The sequence below is a fragment of the Drosophila biarmipes genome, unplaced genomic scaffold (genome assembly GCF_025231255.1).
Source record: "Drosophila biarmipes strain raj3 unplaced genomic scaffold, RU_DBia_V1.1 ptg000007l, whole genome shotgun sequence".
NCBI lineage: Eukaryota > Metazoa > Arthropoda > Insecta > Diptera > Drosophilidae > Drosophila > Drosophila biarmipes.
The window spans coordinates 327,796-348,437 of NW_026114528.1; the positions used below are offsets into that span (position 1 = coordinate 327,796).

The 20,642-nt window shown below is 36.0% G+C and overlaps 1 protein-coding gene across 12 annotated transcripts in view; it reads left to right on the plus strand.

Annotated features, from left to right (window-relative positions):
• LOC108028871 (putative serine/threonine-protein kinase STE20-like) overlaps window positions 1-20,642 on the plus strand; it is a 202,768-nt gene that overhangs the window by 59,269 nt on the left and 122,857 nt on the right. The gene's annotated exons all lie outside the window — the stretch shown is intronic.

A 20,642-nucleotide genomic window follows, 5' to 3' on the forward strand; every position in this document is an offset into this window, starting at 1 on the left:
GCAGTAGTATATAATATATTAGGTATAAATCTATGGTTGTTGTTTTTCGACTTTCACTTTAGCATGGATTATAGTATGTTATAATAGAATGATCAGTAAGATTATGTCCTATCAATCGACAAATAATGGATTATTCGGATATTAACGAAAACAAATGGAATCGTGTAAGGTCTGAAGAAAATTCATCTGACTTAGCATGTACAGTAATTAGTTCTATCCAACTAACTATTAGTGATTTATAGTGGATCGGTTCGAAATGGCTATCTGAACAAAAGGACCTTTGGCCCGACAGATATTCAAAGAAGATGTAGTATTATATATTGAAATACGTATTATAAAACCGATAATAACGTTCAGGATTTATATGACATTTTTCTCAGCATTAAAAAATAGTATATACAAAAATATATAAATAAATAAATATATAAATAAATTTAATTTTCTCTATTTATCCGCAACGGAGCTCAACAAAGCTGAAAAATACCAAAAAGAAACAAGAAACATTTGCAGTTATAAGAAATAATCAACGTTAGTATCACCGTGTGACATTTGTAAGGATTGCCGCTATTCAGTGGTATTGAAAAAAAATTGTTTCATTATTTCTCTGACCGTTTCTTTGACCGCTATGTATTTGAGTCGTTCGATTCTTATTAAATTTAATTCGAAATCCTTAAAAATATAATATAAATATAATATAATATGTCAAAGAACACTGAAGCTATAATTTGTTTCATATTATTTTCCCACCCATTTTCCGATCTTTCCTATGGCGGCTATATGACAAAGTCGTTCGTTTTGGATAAAATTTAATTCGAAATTTAAAACCATATGTTTAGAAACACCAAAGATAAGATTTGTTCATATTATTTTCTCACCAATTTTCCGATCGTTTCCATGGCAGTCATATGATACGATATGATATGAAACTAAATGAATTGCATACCAAGACATTAAGAAAATCAACTGGTGTGGCAAAAAAAGTAGTGAAAGTGCAATCAATATGCCATTGCTTAGTTGTTTGATTTTAATGAAGCGTGCCGAACGTAAAAAATATGGAAAGTGTATATATTTAGTGATCATACATTATATTTTCGTCACAAAAGCTGATATCAGAACTTTTGATAGTTGACTTTATGTTTACCTCGCTAGGAGGTGTTTTTGTTTGATTCAGAACTAAATAACACGTGTTATATCCAAGCGTAGAAGGTTACAAATTATATATACTTTTTATATAGAATGTTTTAAGTCAGAAGTTTGCAACGCAGTGAAGGAGACGTTTCCGACCCCATAAATATTCTTTATCAGCGTCACTAGACGAGTCGATCAGTCTGTCCGTCCGTCTGTCCGTCCGTTTCTACGCAAACTAGTCTCTCAGTTTTAAAGCTACACAGAAAAAAATCCGAGTCAAGTTAAATTTGACATGCGCATGGTACGTTTTGTGTTTTTTAGACACATATCAATCTTATCATGTAATAATTTCAAATTGATACCAAAAAATTTCGATTTGTTGATTTCTCTCTTTTCGATAATTTATTGATATCGAAAAAGAGAAGGTATAACAACCAATTACGTGAGTGGAAACGGAGTAGATATATTCGAAATTCGAATTGGCCAACCTCGAACATGTTGTCTCGCTTGCACAAGCATACGTTTAAGTGGATATTTCGCCACTTGTGTTTTATCCTAAAGCCGGTCAGTCGTAGTGTTTCCCCAAGTGCACAAAAAATGAAAAGGTGAGTAAACTTAACATCTAGTATTATAAGGTTAATAATAATATTATAAGTGAAAAGAAAATTTAGTCGTGTGCTTTTTTTGAACAACTGTCAACGGCAATGAAAACACGTGTAACTACTTTTGTACGTACGCATTCAAGCGCGTGTATGTGTAGAGGCTGTGCGGGAGTGAAAACAGAATGAGTAGCCATGTGCATCTTATTCATAATGGCATTTAAACATAAAAATATTTTTAAATTCACTTCATTTATGTTTTGTTTTCTACGCCGCCCTAAAAAGTCGCTTCTCATGCACACATACATAGTTTCGTACATATATATGTATTTTATTATTATTATGTATTATATATTGTATGTATTAGTCTGCACACGCTTTTCATTTCCGAATGAATGAATGTGTGAGATGTAAAAAATGCACAAGTGAAATAAATAAAATCTCACTTTGCATAGATGCACTGATGCGCACGCTTTTCGTAGCTTTTCTTTAAGCTTTGCATATATGCATCCTATTATGTATGTACAAACGTACACAGAAAAAAAAATTGATATGATATGATGGTCAATTTGATGAAATCCAGTATCAATTCGGCCCTGATATGTCACATTAATTTGATATGATCGAAATGTTAAAAACGATATTTCGGTAATATCATTTTTACATTAGCGCTATCAATTTTTTTTTAGAAAAAAGATTTGACAAAGCTTTTTTGTCACAATCAAGCGTTGGCTCAGAGGGCTAGCGCTTCGTTTTTGATACACAGGCCTGAGGGTTAGTGGTTCGAGTCCTCCCCGTGACAAATTTATTTTTATTTTTTTATTGAAATCTGAAATCATTTAAATGCAGCTTTGTTATAGCAATTATAAGGACATTTTAGATATTATTCTTAAGCATACGCCTTGGGGCGTACCTGGGACCTTCAGCATCAGAGACAGACACCTTACCATCTGGTCTATCGCACAACGTTTTCCGCGGGCGTTAATGTCAAAAGCCACGAAAACCATGTTAGTGCAAGCGAGACAACATGTTTGAAGTATCTATTGCGCTTCTACTTACGTAATTCACGCCGCCATATTGCTCTATCCTCTCTTTTTCGATGTCAAGAAATACTCGAAACGAGAGAATTCGAGAAAATTACATTTTTTGGTATCAATTTGTCAATTTTTCATGGTAAAAGTGATATTTGTCTAAAAAACACAAACTTACCATGCGCATATCAAATTGATATTGACGGATATCGGGGAAAAATGTAAAAAAAGGGAAAAATTATATCTCTGGTGTTTTTTAGCATTTAAATTAGTTCTGAATTTCGAATTAAATTTTATCAAAATCGGACGACTATATCATATAGCTGTCATAGGAACGATCGGAAAATTGATGGAAAATAATATGAAACAAATTATATCTTCGGTGTTTTTATAACCTTGTACACTTGGAAAGAACATTTTTTAATTGGTCTTGAATTCCGAATTAAATTTTCTTAAAATCGGACGACTATATCATAGACTGCCATTAAAACTATTGGAAAATTAGTCGGAAAATATAAAAAATTTATATCCTTCATGTTTTTTTCACATATAACCTTCTAAGCTTGGAAATAACATTTTTTAATTAGTTCTGAATTTCGAATTAAATTTTATCAAAATCGGACTACTATGTCACACAGCTGCCATAAAAACAAACGGAAAATTATTCGGAAAATATAAAAAAAAAATTGTATCTTTCTTTTTCTTTTTTAAATTTTTACGAATTTCGAAATCAATTTTTTAAAAATCGGACTGGTATAACATATAGATGATCAATAATATATATACTTTAGGGGGTCGGAAACGTCTCCTTCACTGCGTTGCAAACTTTTGACTGAAATCATTATACCCTCTGCAAGGGTATATTTGTATCTTTGATGTTCTTAACATATAGCCTCCTAACTTGTTGTAATTAGTTCTAAATTTCAAATTTAATCTTATTAAAATCGGACGTCTATATCATACAGCTGTCATAGGAACGATCGGGAAATAAATAAAAATCGGAGAGTCTAAGATATAGCTGTTAAAGAAACAGTCAGGTATATAATATTTTTTTTAATTTTTTTAATTTAATTTCACTGAATCTAGTAAAATTTCTTAAAAATGTAATGGTTGATTATTTCTAATAACTGCAAGGGTACCAACTTTGGCTTTCCGAAACTTACTTCTTTTCTTGTTCATATTTAATTTTACTCTTGAAAATATAATTGTTTTACTATTTTAGATTTTTATATTTTTATTAGAACGATCGGATGGTTTATGTCAAAATTATAAATGTGAACGTTAGACAATTTAAATATAAAAATTAAAAAAAATTAATTTATATAAAAAAAAGAGCTTGGAGGATAGAGTCGAAGAGCTTAAAAAGTACGAGGAAAGAAAGTATGGAGAGTACGACGAAAGAATGTTTGGAGAGTACGAGGAGAGAGAGAGAGTTTAAAGAGTATAAAGGAACTGAGTATGAAAAATAAGAGGAAAAAGAGTTGGCAGAGATAGGGGAAGGAGAGTTATAATAAAAGGAGTGGAGAGAACGAGAGAGCTCCGGTGTGCCGTGAGTACACAACAATGTCAAGCAAGTCAAACTCTAGAATTTACAGCCATAAAAGTTGGACAGAAGCAAGAACAAGAGCAAGCTGACTGGAGACTTGGTCGACTGCTAGAGAAACTACTTTAGTTACATCTGACAGGTGTGTCTCGGATCCCTCCGAACTTATTTAACGTGCCGTGTTCCGCACTGAAGGGAGTACAGCCACGGCATTCTAATATACCCACAAGTGAGTATATAATGCACGGGTCTGGGTTAAGCACCAAACCAACGCCCCGGACTAGAAGCTATAGCTCTGTACATAGCAACCACCCCAGTAGCAATTTAAGTACTTGCTTGTCGGGCAAGGACTCACTCTTGCGTAGGGGCGAGATCTATCTAAAATCTCTATTGTTCTTTGGGTCGCAGCACCCGAGTTGTATAAACGCAACATCCACGTCGATCCCGGAGACTCTATAGGTGTCAAACACAGCCACCACGAAACTCCCACTTGGGGGCCGACCTCAATGAGTAGCCTTGGAGAACCACTCAACCCATGGCACCGAAAATTCAGGCTCGGTGGTCCTCACCCCTTCAGCAAGCAATGACAGGCTGTGGCAGTATTCTTCGCCGTTGCCACACGGCAAGGGGGTTTTGGAACTATTGTCCCGGCGCCTGCGGTTCATCCCTCGTCGCATCCATCCTACGCCTTGAGAAGGCAGCATCAGCAAAAGCTCCTAGGACACGCTTCCGTTCTGGGGTCTCGACTATTCCTGCGATGTTCCATCGTTCTTGGACTCGAACAAATCCAAGGGCATCCAAGTCACGCAAATCGCTATAGAGGCGGCACTCACACAGTATGTGAAGCCAGTCCTCACTCACCTCTCTACATGAGCATGCGGTTTTGATGCTGAGGGTTCTGCCATGGAGAAATGTTTTGAACGACCCGTACCCTGTCAGCAAGAATCCGACTCTTAAGGTAAAGACAAACTTCTTCCTCTTGTAGACGAACGCTGCCTCTGGGAAGAACTGGCGAGTCACGGAACCGTGAGCCGCTAGATCCCATCTGTGATGCCACCCATTTAGCAGACACTCGTCTAGCAAAGCCATCTTGGATTTCCTGTCCAACACAGACAAGCCCTGTCCGTGGAGTCAGTCGCTCTCGTCCAGGGGAACGTGCTTTCTCAGCTTAAACTTCACTGCCATCCTATGAGCATAAATAGTTAAGTGGGAATTGAGCAGGCGTAGCACCGACGCATCTTCGTAGCATAGGGATCTTGCCAAGCAAGATCATCGCCGAGAAGCGCAGAACGTCATCAGCAGCACCGCCGCGCGCAAGATTGGCAGGGAGAACATCCAGGATTTACACGGCTTAGATTCGGAAGACTAGGTTCGACTTCCACTGGGTTTTTGATATTGGGACTGCTGGCGTAAGTCGGACGATTGTCCGTGTCGTCAAAGGGAAACTGAGTGAAGGCCGGCGTGATCTTCCACACGTTTTTTTTTACCAAGGTGTTACTTCGATAAGCTCGCTCTGGTCTGCCAAGCGAGGGAACCATAGGTTCAGATAGTCTTTTAAAAACTACTTGATTGAGATGGATACCCTAACAAGAATACTCTGACCACGTGGACGACTTTGGAGACCACAGATCACCATCTAGCGGTTACAAGGTTTCTAAGCCCATTACCGAGCTGCAAGAAGCCCGTCGCTTGGATGTGCTGTAGGATTGGGATAAGAGGTCTCACAAGGTGTCAAGCCATCAAGGTGTCAGCAGAAGCAGCAGTTGTTCATAGCAGTGACGATCAGTGGAAATTCCTACAAAGCCAAAATCGACAGCGGATCAACAGCGAAGAGCTGCGGAAATCCTGGCTGTACTGGGAATGATTACAAGGACAAGACGACAAGTTAGGCTCGCAGACGAAAGGTTCAGCCCAGCAAGCGTAAAGCTCAATGTAGAAGTGCTGATATTACCTGTTGAATTACCAGGGGTAGTAGACGCGTTGGTGCTTAGATAGCCAGGTCACGAAATCGTCATACCTGCCATTAACAGACACAACGGCCGGGGTGTTAACGGCCTGGAACCTGGGAGTCCCTCAAGAGGTAAGGTAGTCTTGCAAGAGTTACCGAGCCTGTAGGAAGCAATTACCAGACTAGTAGACCGGTATTACCGGAAGTTCGAACCAAATCAGAGGAAAGCGGCAGGGAAAATATTGAACCAGAACCGAAAAGGTGTGCGCAAACTGTGTAACTACTTCCAAGATCGAACAGCGGAAAGAATGGGTGACCCAAAGTGGTAATCACGGATAAAGGGGTGCAGTTTGCCAGTCGAGCATTAAGCGCGGGTAATCAAACTAGACCGTAAAAACAATGAAAGCACAATTTGCCGGACAAAACAAAAGGAAAGTCAACTGGTTACTCGCCTTCGTTCCTAACACAGGCAAAGAAACGCCAAAAAAATACAAGAAATAATTGAAATTATGCCACAAAATCTAGGAAATCAGCCCAGGACCAATCCAAGTATTACAGCCTGCGACGGCTGCAATAGAATCCAAGGATCGGCGATGTCGTTTGAAAACAGGAGCAATACCTGTCGCAGGCCGCAGAAGGAAGGTGCTCGATTTTGTATTACCCGTAAACTGCCAAAATCGTATTGTGCACAAGAGCGATTTGAAGAATCAAGAATAGGCGGACGGCACGAGAAAACGACGAGGCACAACATGGGAGCTCTACGGTCCGAAAATGTAAGAGGCAAAAGCTGTTTTCATCAGGCAACAGTCGGAGTAATCTGAAGTTGAGCTGAATGCAATGGGAAAGCTGATCCTCAAGTTACCGTTAAAAGCAGTGATGCAACAGACAAAGGCAAGGCAAACTCTCTGACAGTAAAGGCAGTAAAGGCCATAAGAGCATGCTGAAGAAAATGTCACAAGTGACTGTTCACAATTACACACCAGGTACGGCGCCACTTACCGGCAATCTCTTTGTTTGCTTATAACTTTTTAATGGATAGTCTGATTTCGAAAATGTTTTATTTCATGAAATAATATATTGATAATCAAAATAAATTGCACTTAGACTTATTTGAATACTTTGAGAATGTGGGCGGTAGACAGTTTGTTAGAGTGTGCATGGCAACTTGAAATAAACAGACAGGCGGAAATGACTAGGTCGACTGAATAAGAATATATATATTTATGGGCTCGAAAAGGCATTCTTCTACCTGCTAGAATCTAGTATATCATTATACACTACGAGTAGTAACGGGTATAAAAGTACTACCGTATCATTTTGCTAATTCACCATACGAATACCCCGTCGTAAATTTGGGAACGCATTTCAAAAACAAATAGTTCTAAGTGGACATGTTAGTTATATTTCGCAGTCGAGACGTCTAGATGTATTTCGTTATAGTGTATTCAGATGCGTAACCAAATGAGAATTGGGGAACTTTAAAATTGGAATACGCTGGGTAAAGTTTCCCACCCATTTTCCGATTGTTCCTATGACAGCTATATGATATAGTCGTCCAATGTTGATAAAAGTTAATTCAAAATTCAAAACCAATTAAAAAATATTATTTCCTAGTGTAGAAGGTTATATGTTAAAAAATACCAAAGATATAATTTGGCTGACAAAAATGAAGGGTATTTTCCCACCCATATTACGATCGTTCCTATGACAGCTAAATTAAATAGTCGTCCGATTTTGATAACATTCAATTCGAAATTGGGATAAAATCGGAAAAAGAGTGAAATAATTTTTGTTTTAATATCTCTGAAGCCAGCAACAATCCATTAAAATTTCACATGGTGTTACTGAAGTTGATTGTTTCTTATAACTGCAAGGGTATACAAACTTTGGGTTGCCGAAGATAACTTCATTTCTTGTTTTTTTTCATATTTTTCGACTAATTTTCCGATCATTTCTATGGCAGCTATATGATATAGTCGTCCGATTTTGATAAAATTTAATTCAAAATTCAGAATTAATTAGAAAATATTATTTCTAAGCTTGGAAGGTTATATGTTAAAAAACACCGAAGATATACTTTTTTTTTAAAATTTTTCCCCGATAGTTCCTATGGGAGCTATAAGATATAGTTGTCCGATCCGTCTGGTTCCTACTCATATAAGAAGACTTTTGGGAAAGTTCCAGCGCGATAGCTTTAAAACTGAGAGATTAGTTTGCGTAGAGGCGAACGGACAGACGGACATGGCTAGATCGACTCGTCTGTAGCGCTGATCAAGAATATATATACTTTATGGGGTCGGAAACGTCTCTTTCACTGCGTCGCAAACTTTTGACTAAAATTATTGTACCCTCTGCAAAAATTAACGACCGAGTCGCCTAAACGCAAGAAATCCAGCTTAACCGCCGTTAATACGATTACTTGGTAGCAGCAGTTTCTGTTTACACAGGGGTAAATGAACCAACTGTGCCTATGGATACAGCTAGCTCGGGTGAAGTCCATGTTCCCGGAATAAAATCTTTTGTAATGACTAAGTCTAAGAAAGTATAGGCACATTAGGCACCGTTATCAGTCTAGAGAGGTTAAAACTGCTGCCGGGGGCATAAGAAACTTCATTTGTTCCACAAAGGAAGTTGATTATTTGGGTTAATATTACCCAGATAACACATCTGAGGGTGTTTGGGAAATTTTACGTTAAAAATTCCCATCCGAGGATATTGCAGTTAAACAATTTCGATTTTCATACACTCGTAGGATATCGTCTTTTAAAATGTTTGATATCTTTAGTGTATAACTTTCTGAAAGCTTTTGGCTTGATGATGATTTAGTACTTAAAGAATTTGTTCCCAATAAACTGAGAACAAATAACAGGCCTTCCACTGAGCCAAATAACTAAAAAGTTTATTTTTTGCCTATCTAAATGTTAGGGGACTAAATATGAAGATATCCAAGCTTTATGATGAATTAGAATTTCTAAGTGTGAAAGTTTCCGTGCAATCTTTATCTATTGGGTAACATTTTCTTTTATTCCACCTGGCTCTGATCTAGTAATTTTATTGTTTTGGGCGACTTTAATCTATCTGATATTTTGCTTTACCTTTATCCGCCCATTAAAGCAAGTAAGCTTTATACGAAATTTCTTAAACAGACAACTAGATCTTATGTTTGTTTCAGACCCGTCTGAAGTCACGGTATGTAGAATTGACGCTCTTGTTGTACCTAAAGACCGATATTATACAACAATGGAGTTGGCAATTTGCCTCCACTGCTCTGATACCTTTAGTTTCTCCAACTAAAATTAGATTTTTTTGTAAATGTGACTTAAATAAACTTAACGATATAATTTGTCATTATATTTGGACAGACTTTTACAATTGTACAGACACATATTAATTTGATATGATCGAAATGTTAAAAACGATATTTCGGTAATATCATTTTTACATTAGCGCTATCAATTTTTTTTTTTTAGAAAAAAGATTTGACGAAGCTTTTTTGTCACAATCAAGCGTTGGCTCAGAGGGCTAGCGCTTCGTTTTTGATACACAGGCCTGACGGTTAGTGGTTCGAGTCCTCCCCGTGACAAATTTATTTTTATTTTTTTATTGAAATCTGAAATCATTTAAATGCAGCTGTGTTATAGCAATTATAAGGACATTTTAGATATTATTCTTAAGCATACTCTGCCTTGGGGCGTACTTGAACCTGGGACCTTTAGCATCAGAGACAGAAACCTTACCATCTGGTCTATCGCACAACGTTTTCCGCGGGCGTTAATGTCAAAAGCCACGAAAACCATGTTAGTGCAAGCGAGACAACATGTTTGAAGTATCTATTGCGCTTCTACTCACGTAATTCACGCCGCCATATTGCTCTATCCTCTCTTTTTTGATGTCAAGAAATACTCGAAACGAGAGAATTCGAGAAAATTACATTTTTTGGTATCAATTTGTCAATTTTTCATGGTAAAAGTGATATTTGTCTAAAAAACATGCGCAAATTAAGTTTCTCACTAGTGATTTGATTTAAAAAATTTATTTTTATTTATTAATCACTTAATCACTACTACAATTTTTTAATAGGTCGAACTTAGTTAATTCACTGCTCGTTTAGTTTTACTCGATTTGTACTACTGCTCGATTCGGATCTCAAAAACGGACTGACTGCTCTCTAGTTCAATGATCAATAATCAAACCTCGGCTTAAGAGATTTTATCCACAAAAATTGATAAAGAGAATGGCTCAAGAGAGTCGGAAAATAGGATGATGCAATTTGCCAATTAAATTTGAAGTCCAATCTTGGCCGGAAATTGGTGTTTACATTAGCGGAGTTTTAGGGACCGCTTTGGGGATCTTTTTGTTTACGTTAACGGACTCGGGGCTCGCTTTGGGGATCTTTTGTCTACGTTAGCGGACTGGATGTTTACAGCATCCGTTTGATTTGGGCTGCGTGAAATTGATCTGGGTGGGAATGATTCGGAGGCCTGGTTGAAAGAAATAGCTGACCACGGGTTTATCTCGGGTCTGTCAGAGTTATTTGGAAATTGGCTCTCGGCTCAAAGTTGTTTATAAATTGGGTAAGAGCCCCTAAATAATGTGTCATATAACTCGCATATCAAATTGATATTGACGGATAGGAACTATCGGGGAAAAATGTAAAAAAAAGGGAAAAATTATATCTCTGGTGTTTTTTAACATTTAAATTAAAATCGGACGACTATATCATATGACTGCCATTAAAACTATCGGAAAATTAGTCGGAAAATATAAAAAATTTATATCCTTCATGTTTTTTTCACTTATAACCTTCCAAGCTTGAAAATAACATTTTTTAATTAGTTTTGAATTTCGAATTAAATTGGATCAAAATCGGACTACTATGTCATACAGCTGTCATAAAAACAAACGGAAAATTATTCGGAAAATATAAAAAAAATTATATCTTTCATGTTTTTTCACATATAACCTTCTACGTTTGGAAATAAAATTTTTTAAATTTTTACGAATTTGAAACTGTTCTGATTAAAAAAAATGTTTACAAGTGGTACAAACTCTTCCAAGATGGCCGGGAAGATGCCAATGACGAGCCTCGCTCTAGACGCCCAAGCACGTCAACAACTGATGAAAACGTTCAAGCAGTGACAAAAATTGTTTTGGAAAATCGTCGTATCACTATCAGAGAAGTTGCTGAGGATGTCGGTATATCGCTTGGCTCGTGCCATGAAATTTTTTCAAACGTTTTTGGCATGAGTTTGTTCCAAAATTGATGAATTTTGACCAAAAGAACCGTCGCATGAGCATCGCTCAAGAGCTGTTGGATGACGTCAACGACGACCCAGATTTACTCAAAAGGGTCATAACTGGTGACGAATCATGGGTATTTGGGTATGATATCGAAACAAAAGCCCAATCGTCACAATGGAAGAGCCCAGGTGAGCCAAGACCGAAAAAAGCACGCCAAGTTCGATCAAATATCAAAGTTTTGATCACTGTATTCTTCGATTACCATGGCGTGGTGCATCAGGAGTTCTTACCATATGGACGTACGGTCAATAAACAGTATTATCTAGAAGTTATGCGTCGTTTGCGAGAAGCAATACGAAAGAAACGTCCAGAATTGTGCAAAATCAATTCATGGCTTTTGCATCACGATAATGCCCCTGCTCACTCATCTTTGCTTGTGAGAGCTTTTTTCGCCAAAAACAACACCACAATAATGCCTCAGCCACCATATTCACCGGATTTGGCCCCATGTGACTTTTTCTTGTTCCCAAAACTAAAGAGACCTTTGAAAGGACGGATATTTGCAACGATTGAAGAGATAAAGACTGCATCGCTGGAAGAGCTCAAGGCTATACAAAAAGGTGCTTATGGGAGGTGCTTTGAGGACTGGAAAAACCGTTGGCATAAGTGTATTGTATCTGAGGGGGATTACTTTGAAGGGGACAACATTAATATTGATAAATAAATTAATAGTTTTTCTTGAAAATACAAAGTCACAATACTCTTTGAACACACCTTGTATATACTTTATGGGATCGGAAACGTCTCCTTCACTGCGTTGCAAACTTTTGACTGAAATCATTATACCCTCTGCAAGGGTATATTTGTATCTTTGATGTTTTTAACATATAGTAACCTAACTTGTTGTAATTAGTTCTAAATTTCAAATTTAATCTTTTCAAAATCGGACGTCTATATCACACAGCTGTCATAGGAACGATCGGGAAATAAATAAAAATCGGAGAGTCTAAGATATAGCTGTTAAAGAAACGGTCAGATATTTAATATTTTTTTTTTTAATTTCACTGAATCTAGTAAAATTTCTTAAAAATGTAATCGTTGATTATTTCTGATAACTGCAAGAGTACCAACTTTGGCTTTCCGAAACTTACTTCTTTTCTTGTTCAAATTTAATTTTACTCTTGAAAATATAATTTTTTTTTACTATTTTAGATTTTTATATTTCAATTAGAACGATCGGATGGTTTATGTCAAAATAATAAATGTGAACGTTAGACAATTTAAATATAACATTATGTTAACAATACTGTATAATACTATAATAATTATAATAATAATAATTCGTTAAATCTCTGAGAAACGGATCCGAGAAGAGCTATTCGACGACGGAGAAAGAGTGCTTGACCATTGTCTGTACGGAGGCCTTCTAGTTTCTGAATACGTAATAAATGACGTAATATAAGACCTGCGAAAAAAGAGCTTGGAGAATAGAGTCGAAGAGTTTAAAAAGTACGAGGAAAGAGAGTATGGAGAGTACGACGAAAGAAAGTTTTAAGAGTACGAGGAGAGAGAGTTTAAAGAGTATAAAGGAACTGAGTATGAAAAGTAAGAGGAAAAAGAGTTGGCAGAGATAGGGGAAGGAGAGTTATAATAAAAGGAGTGGAGAGAACGAGAGAGCTCCGGTGTGCCGTGAGTACACAACAATGTCAAGCAAGTCAAACTCAAGAATTTACAGCCATAAAAGTTGGACAGAAGCAAGAACAAGAGCTAGCTACGTCGCGACATTCGGGACAGCATAAGTCTCCGAATTGCGGCATAGGTAACTGAGATTAAGTACACGGCCAAGTTGACTGGAGACTTGGTCGACTGCTAGAGAAACTACTTTAGTTACATCGGACAGGTGTGTCTCGGATCCCTCCGAACTTATTTAACGTGCCGTGTTCCGCACTGAGCAGAGTACAGCCACGGCATTCTAATATACCCACAAGTGATAAATAATATATTGATAATCGAAATAAATTTCACTTAGACTTATTTGAAAACTTTGAGAATGTGGCCGGTAGACAGTTTGTTAGAGTGTGCATGGCAACTTGAAATAAACAGACAGGCGGAAATGACTAGGTCGACTGAATAAGAATATATATATTTATGGGCTCGAAAAGGCATTCTTTTACCTGCTAGAATCTAGTATAGCATTATACACTACGAGTAGTAAAAGTACTTACCGTGTCATTTTGCTAATTCCCCATACGCATACCCCGTCGTAAATTTGGGAACGCATTTCAAAAACAAATAGTTCTAAGTCGCATCTTTTTTACAACACGCATGTCAATTTTCTAAGGCAAATGGACATGTTAGTTACATTTCGCAGTCGAGACGTCTAGATGTATTTCGTTATAGTGTTTTCAGATGCGTAACCAAATGAGAATTCGGGAACTTTAAAATTGGAATACGCTGGGTAAAGTTTATGGGCGTTAGAGGGGGTGTGGCAACCAATTTCCCACCCATTTTCCGATTGTTCCTATGACAGCTATATGATATAGTCGTCCAATGTTGATAAAAGTTAATTCAAAATTCAAAACCAATTAAGAAATATTATTTCCTAGTGTAGAAGGTTATATGTTAAAAAATACCAAAGATATAATTTGGCTGACAGAAATGAAGGGTATTTTCCCACCCATATTACGATCGTTCCTATGACAGCTAAATCAAATAGTCGTCCGATTTTGATAACACTCAATTCGAAATTGGGAAAAAATCGGAAAAAGAGTGAAATAATTTTTGCTTTAATATCTCTGAAGCCAGCAACAATCCATTAAAATTTCACATGGTGTTACTGAAGTTGATTGTTTCTTATAACTGCAAAGGTATACAAACTTCGGCTTGCCGAAGATAACTTCATTTCTTGTTTTTTTTCATATTTTTCGACTAATTTTCCGATCATTTCTATGGCAGCTATATGATATAGTCGTCCGATTTTGATAAAATTTAATTCAAAATTCAGATTAAATCAAAAAATATTATTTCCAAGCTTGGAAGGTTATATGTTAAAAAACACCGAAGATATAATTTTTTTTAAATTTAGTAAGATTTAGTAAGATATAGTTGTCCGATCCGTCTGGTTCCTACTCATATAAGAAGACTTTTGGGAAAGTTCCAGCGCGATAGCTTTAAAACTGAGAGATTAGTTTGCGTAGAAGCGAACGGACAGACGGACATGGCTAGATCGACTCGTCTGTGACGCTGATCAAGAATATATATACTTTATGGGGTCGGAAACGTCTCTTTCACTGCGTCGCAAACTTTTGACTAAAATTATTGTACACTCCGCAAAAATTAATGACCGAGTCGCCTAAACGCAAGAAATCCAGCTTAACCGCCGTTAATACGATTACTTGGTAGCAGCAGTTTCTGTTTACACAGGGGTAAATGAACCAACTGTGCCTATGGACACAGCTAGCTCGAGTGAAGTCCATGTTTCCGGAATAAAATCTTCTGTAATGACTAAGTCTAAGAAAATATAGGCACAGTAGGCACCGTTATCAGTCTAGAGAGGTTCAAACTGCTGCTGGGGGCATAAGAAACTTCATTTGTTCCACAAAGGAAGCGATTATTTGTCTCTATATTACCCCAGATAACACATCTGAGGGTGTTTGGGAAATTTTACGTTAAAAATTCCCATCCGAGGATATTGCAGTTAAACAATTTCGATTTTCATACACTCGTAGGATATCGTCTTTTAAAATGTTTGATATCTTTAGTGTATAACTTTCTGAAAGCTTTTGGCTTAATGATGATTTAGTACTTAAAGAATTTGTTCCCAATAAACTGAGAACAAATAACAGGCCTTCCACTGTGCCAAATAACTAAAAAGTTTTTTTTTGCCTATCTAAATGTTAGGGGACTAAATATGAAGCTATCCAAGCTCTATGATGAATTAGAATTTCTAAGTGTGAAAGTTTCCGTGCAATCTTTATCTATTGGGTTACATGTTCTTTTATTCCACCTGGCTCTGATCTAGTAATTTTATTGTTTTGGGCGACTTTAATCTATCTGATATTTCGCTTTACCTTTATCCGTGCATTATTTTGGGGAAGGCCTTTTAGAATTATCGTTAAAGCAAGTAAGCTTTATACGAAATTTCTTAAACAAACAACTAGATCTTATGTTAGCTTCAGACCCGTCTGAAGTCACGGTATGTAGAATTTACACTCTTGTTGTACCTGAAGACCGATATTATACAACAATGGAGATGGCAATTTGCCTCCACTGCTCTGATACCTTTAGTTTCTCCAACTAAAATTAGATTATTTTGTAAATATGACTTAAATAAACTTAACGATATAATTTGTAATTATATTTGGACAGACTTTTACAATTGTACAGACATTGAAAGTGCCACTGAACTATTCTATATAGAATTAAATACTTTTTTTAATGAATGCGTTTCTGATATGCTTTCTTCCAAGGCTTCTGTAAACAGATAACACAAAAAAGCGAGAGATGGTAATAAATCGGACGCCAGAAGTGTAACTGTATAAATTTATATTTATTTGTCTTTACCTAACATTCGATATAAGTTAGAACAATCAATCGCGATGAATAAGGCTTTAATCTGTTTTAAAACTTTAGCTTAAGGCTGACGATCCCATTATCCTCTTCATATGTAGCTTGATGGACCGAATTCCGGCTTCCCAGATTTCCCCGAAATGTGGGACAGGAGGCGTTATGAAGTGTCACAAGATACCTTCATTGGCGAAGAAGTTTTCTGAATTCTCTTCCTTGCGTTGCTCAATGGTTAACAGCCTCATTTCGTCGAGTACTCGATTGCTGCCATGAAAGGTGGTACCGTTGTCTAAGTATAGATCAGTGGAAACCGCGTTTACAATGAAAGACAGTCATTCTTGGCGTTTAGGGTGGACCTCTCAATTCGTCCGCCAACTTGCATGAGTTCTTTCTAATTAAGAATAAAAAAACACGGATCAGCTGCGATTTTGCATTAAGCTGGCGTCCTTTTTTTTAGCTGAAAGGCCCATTTGTAACGAAGAAGTTGGTCTTGAGCTGCCTGCAGTTCAAAGTTCGAAGACGATTAATAAAGCGATAACAAAAGTTAGTTACTTTTAAGAGCCGAGTCCAGGATCAGATCTAGTTGATGAGAAACTTGCCGATACTTTCGTCAGGAAAGCTATGTAAAGTTGTTGGCTTTGCTGGGCGTTCTTCTCTGAAGAACTGGGCGTTCTATACTGAAGTACTTGGCATTGAGTTAGCGGCGATAAATCCTCTACTATTGCCCTCCAGCATTCAAGGATTCAGAAATTGGTTCCTTCCAGTGTATGACAGCGGTCCAATTTTCTTGGAAAATAAGCTTGAGAAGCATGGCAGCGGGCGCTGCAATCACAAGTGGATCGTAGATCTGAAAGTTGCAATAACAGTTTTCGCTTCGGAGGACAATGCTGAGATCGAATTTTGTGGATTTGATAAACATTACATAGGGACCTGGATTCCACTGAATTCCAAGGACCTTGTCGGGCGATTCCATGGGTGAATTTTTGCTGAGCTGCACCTGGCTGTAACATCAGACCTCTTCAGGTAATGAATGCAGAGGGTGCTAACAGTTTGAACTACATTTCCGTAGTTTGAACTTCGCTTTGCCTAAGAGTCAAATTAGCTTCGTCTTTGGAACCAAAATATCCAAAAATTGTATTGAGAGCTATGGGATCCCTACTAAAATGTTTTCGTTCTCTGTTATATAGAAACCATAGTTGATCAGATCCGACGATGACATCTGTAGATCCTGGGGTACAGAACGAGAGGTCTGCTAAGGGATGATGGCAGCAATGACAAAATGAAGGAATCCATATCGATGATATGATCCAAATGACGAAATCGCAGCTTAAAGTGAGCGCCTCCTCGAGTATGACCGGATCGAAATGCGTGCAAATTAAATTATTGCTTAGTGAATTTAAAAAAAAATATATTTTTTTTATTGATAATTCTTGTTCACTAGTTTACACAATTTTTCTTAGTGCCGAACTTAATTTCCACTGCTTGCGATATTCTGTTTGATGAACGATCAATTCGGATTTAAAAACGGACTGCCTGACTTTGATTCAATAATCCATAATCGAACCTCGGCTTAAGAGATTAGATATTAGTTTCTGGTTGAATTTCAATTTGAATGGATTGAATATTAAGAATTTTCTGTCTTTAATTAAAAGCATTTAAGTCCGTTTATAAAAATGGCTACTTCTTGAATTATATCTACATTTTTAATGTTTTATTTTATTACATAAAGATTTTTCTCCATTTAGTAATCTGGTAAAACAAGAATCTTCGGGTTTAATGTGCAATAGTTGTTAAATAATTCCGTCTTCAAATTAGACATTACATACAACTTAATTTTACATTTTACGACATGATTATTGATCAACAATTTTCCATTATTGAGTTGTAAACTTCACAACGATCAATAATTATAGGGTATATAAAATCGCTTTGTATATAATAATAAGTTCGCTATTATATATAATAATAAGATCTTGGTGCAAAGCGATTTTATATTCTGATATATCCAATAGATCAGTAATAATAACAGGTTTTGGTTCATGTTTATAAATTTCCTGTATGTCATCATTGTTTAGAATTTTTGTGTTGAAAGCATCTATTTTTGCTAATGTAAATGTGTCCATTAAATTCATAGGATCGTAAGTCAGCAAACGAAGGCGGTATTATCTGAGTGGAATTTCTTGATCTTTAAAGGCGGTTTTAAAGATGTCAGATAGAGTTTTTACTTCTTTAAATATTTTGGAATTAATAACGAATTGAACGTTATTGTTTTTTATCAAATCATCAATTTTATTTTGAACTGTTATGAAATAATCCTGATCTGATGTTCCTGCTATCCATTTCCAGATTGTGCCTAATTCATTAATGCCTCTTTTTGAGGGCGTTATTTGAGAAATAAGTATTTAATTGAAATAAGTATTGAATTCTGAACGTTATGACTGTTAAAAGATTCTGTTCAAGAGTAATAATATCTTTAGAAAAACTTAAGTTAGTTATATGAAATAAATCCGCGTATGATTCATAAATGAGGACTTCTTTGGTATCCTTGTAAAGAAAGTAATCATGGTCTGTGTAATCCATAATTTCGATTTGGTTGAAGCTACCAGCAATAATAAGTACATTACTGAATTCATTATATGGAATTTAAGATAACTAAAATTGTTTAAAATTTAATATTATCTTTATGAATCGTACGGTTTCTGTTATTAATAATCACTTTATGAGGATGATTTTCCTTAACACCCTGTTTTTTATATCTAGGGTTAAGCTTATTTCTTTCCCCGTGTTTCTTTACTTAAATTACTTCTCCTACGTGATAATTCTTTTCTTTTCTGTCTTTATTATGAAAATGTAACATTTTATCCTGTGCTTGCTTAAACAATTGGGGAATTTTATCGTGTTTGATTTTATTAAATAATATATCATACTGTCGTTGATTGATTATAGAGTGAATTGATAAGTTGTATTTCTGTGCTGCTCTAATTACTATTTCAGAATAATCAACTAAGTTGAGTTCATCTTTAATGCAGCGTGCAATTTCTGTTAAAGTAAAGTGTGACCTTTCAATTTGTCCGTTGGAAGTAATATGTCGAGGATCTGCAAAAAATAAAGATATCCCATTTCTTTGTGCAAAAGATTTAAATTGGGATGAAGAAAAACTTGGTTCGTTATCTATCATCAAGGTTTTGGCTCATGGGAATTGTTGTAGAATCTCTGAAACTTTGTTTTCTATATTTAATTTATTAGGGATTTCTTTTACGACTAAAAATTTAGAATATGAATCTATACATGTGATGAATATAAGATTTTGGGCGTAATAAATGACAATATGCAAACATTCACCTTCTCCATCCGGAATAGGTGCTTGACCGATAGGAATTTGTACTGGATGTCTGTTATATTTGTTCTGATTGCAGATTGTGCAATTCTTAACAAACTCTTTTAGTTTTTGATATAAGTTAGGCCAATAATATAGCCGGTTAGTTTGTTTATAATTTTCATTAAGCCCTCTGCGTGTTCGACAATGCGTTTATGTTATTATAAGCGATCTGTCTTCAGCGTTTTCTACGTCTTGGACAAATATTCTAGTAAATAAAAATTTATTTATAAAATTATCCTTAAGTGGTTTTTAAATTATGTAAAGGTTTTCTAAGCTACAATGAATTTGAATTGTAATATTAGGTGGAAGGTATTCCTTTAAGAGAGTTATTAAATTTTCCGGAGTGTCATACTCTATTATATGTATGTCTAGTATTTCCAAACACGTTAATCGACTCATGTATTGTACACCTCCCTGTTGCTATTAGGAATTGTTGCTCAAACTGGTTTAAGGGTTATCGGGTTTCTTGTATATCATTCTCGAAACTACTCTCTGAATGCTGAGTGTTTTGATCTCAGACCAACTCAATACTTTCTGTTAAGTTATTAACTTGTATCTTAATTTGTATAGATTGTATAGAGCGGTTGATAATCTGTGTAGATTTCAATGTTGTTAACTCCATATAAATAATTTCGTTAATTTTTAAAAGCCCAAACTTTAGCTAAAAGTTCCTTCTTAAAGTAGCATATTATTGTTCAGTTTTTGTCAGAGTTTTTGATATGAAAGTAATTGGTTTTACTTCCTGAGTAAAAACCGCACCTATAGCCAAATCTTACGCATCGGTGGTTAAAGTAAATTTTTTTTTATAATCGGGTTGCACTTACTTTACTTGTGCGATTATTTTATTTTTGAGCTCGTTAAAAGCTCTTACAGCTGGCTCATCTAACTGTATAGAAGTTTTGCGTGATGCCTTTTTTGATACTTTGCCATTTTGGCCTTCTAAATTTTTCGCGGTTAAGCAATTTTGGCGTAATTTTGAACAAATTTTCTGTAGTATCCTGTAAGGCCTAGGAAGCTTCTATGCTCTCGAATATTTTTAGGAATTGGATATTCTACGATTGTGGTATTCGCATTTTCCATTATTTATTGAGAATTAGGTTTTTTGAATGTCTTTTTCATTCTTGAGAATTTGGTGGAATCCTGATTCCAAATCAATTGTGGAAAAGTATTTAGCCTTCCCGAGGTTTGAAAAAATTGCGGAAGGATC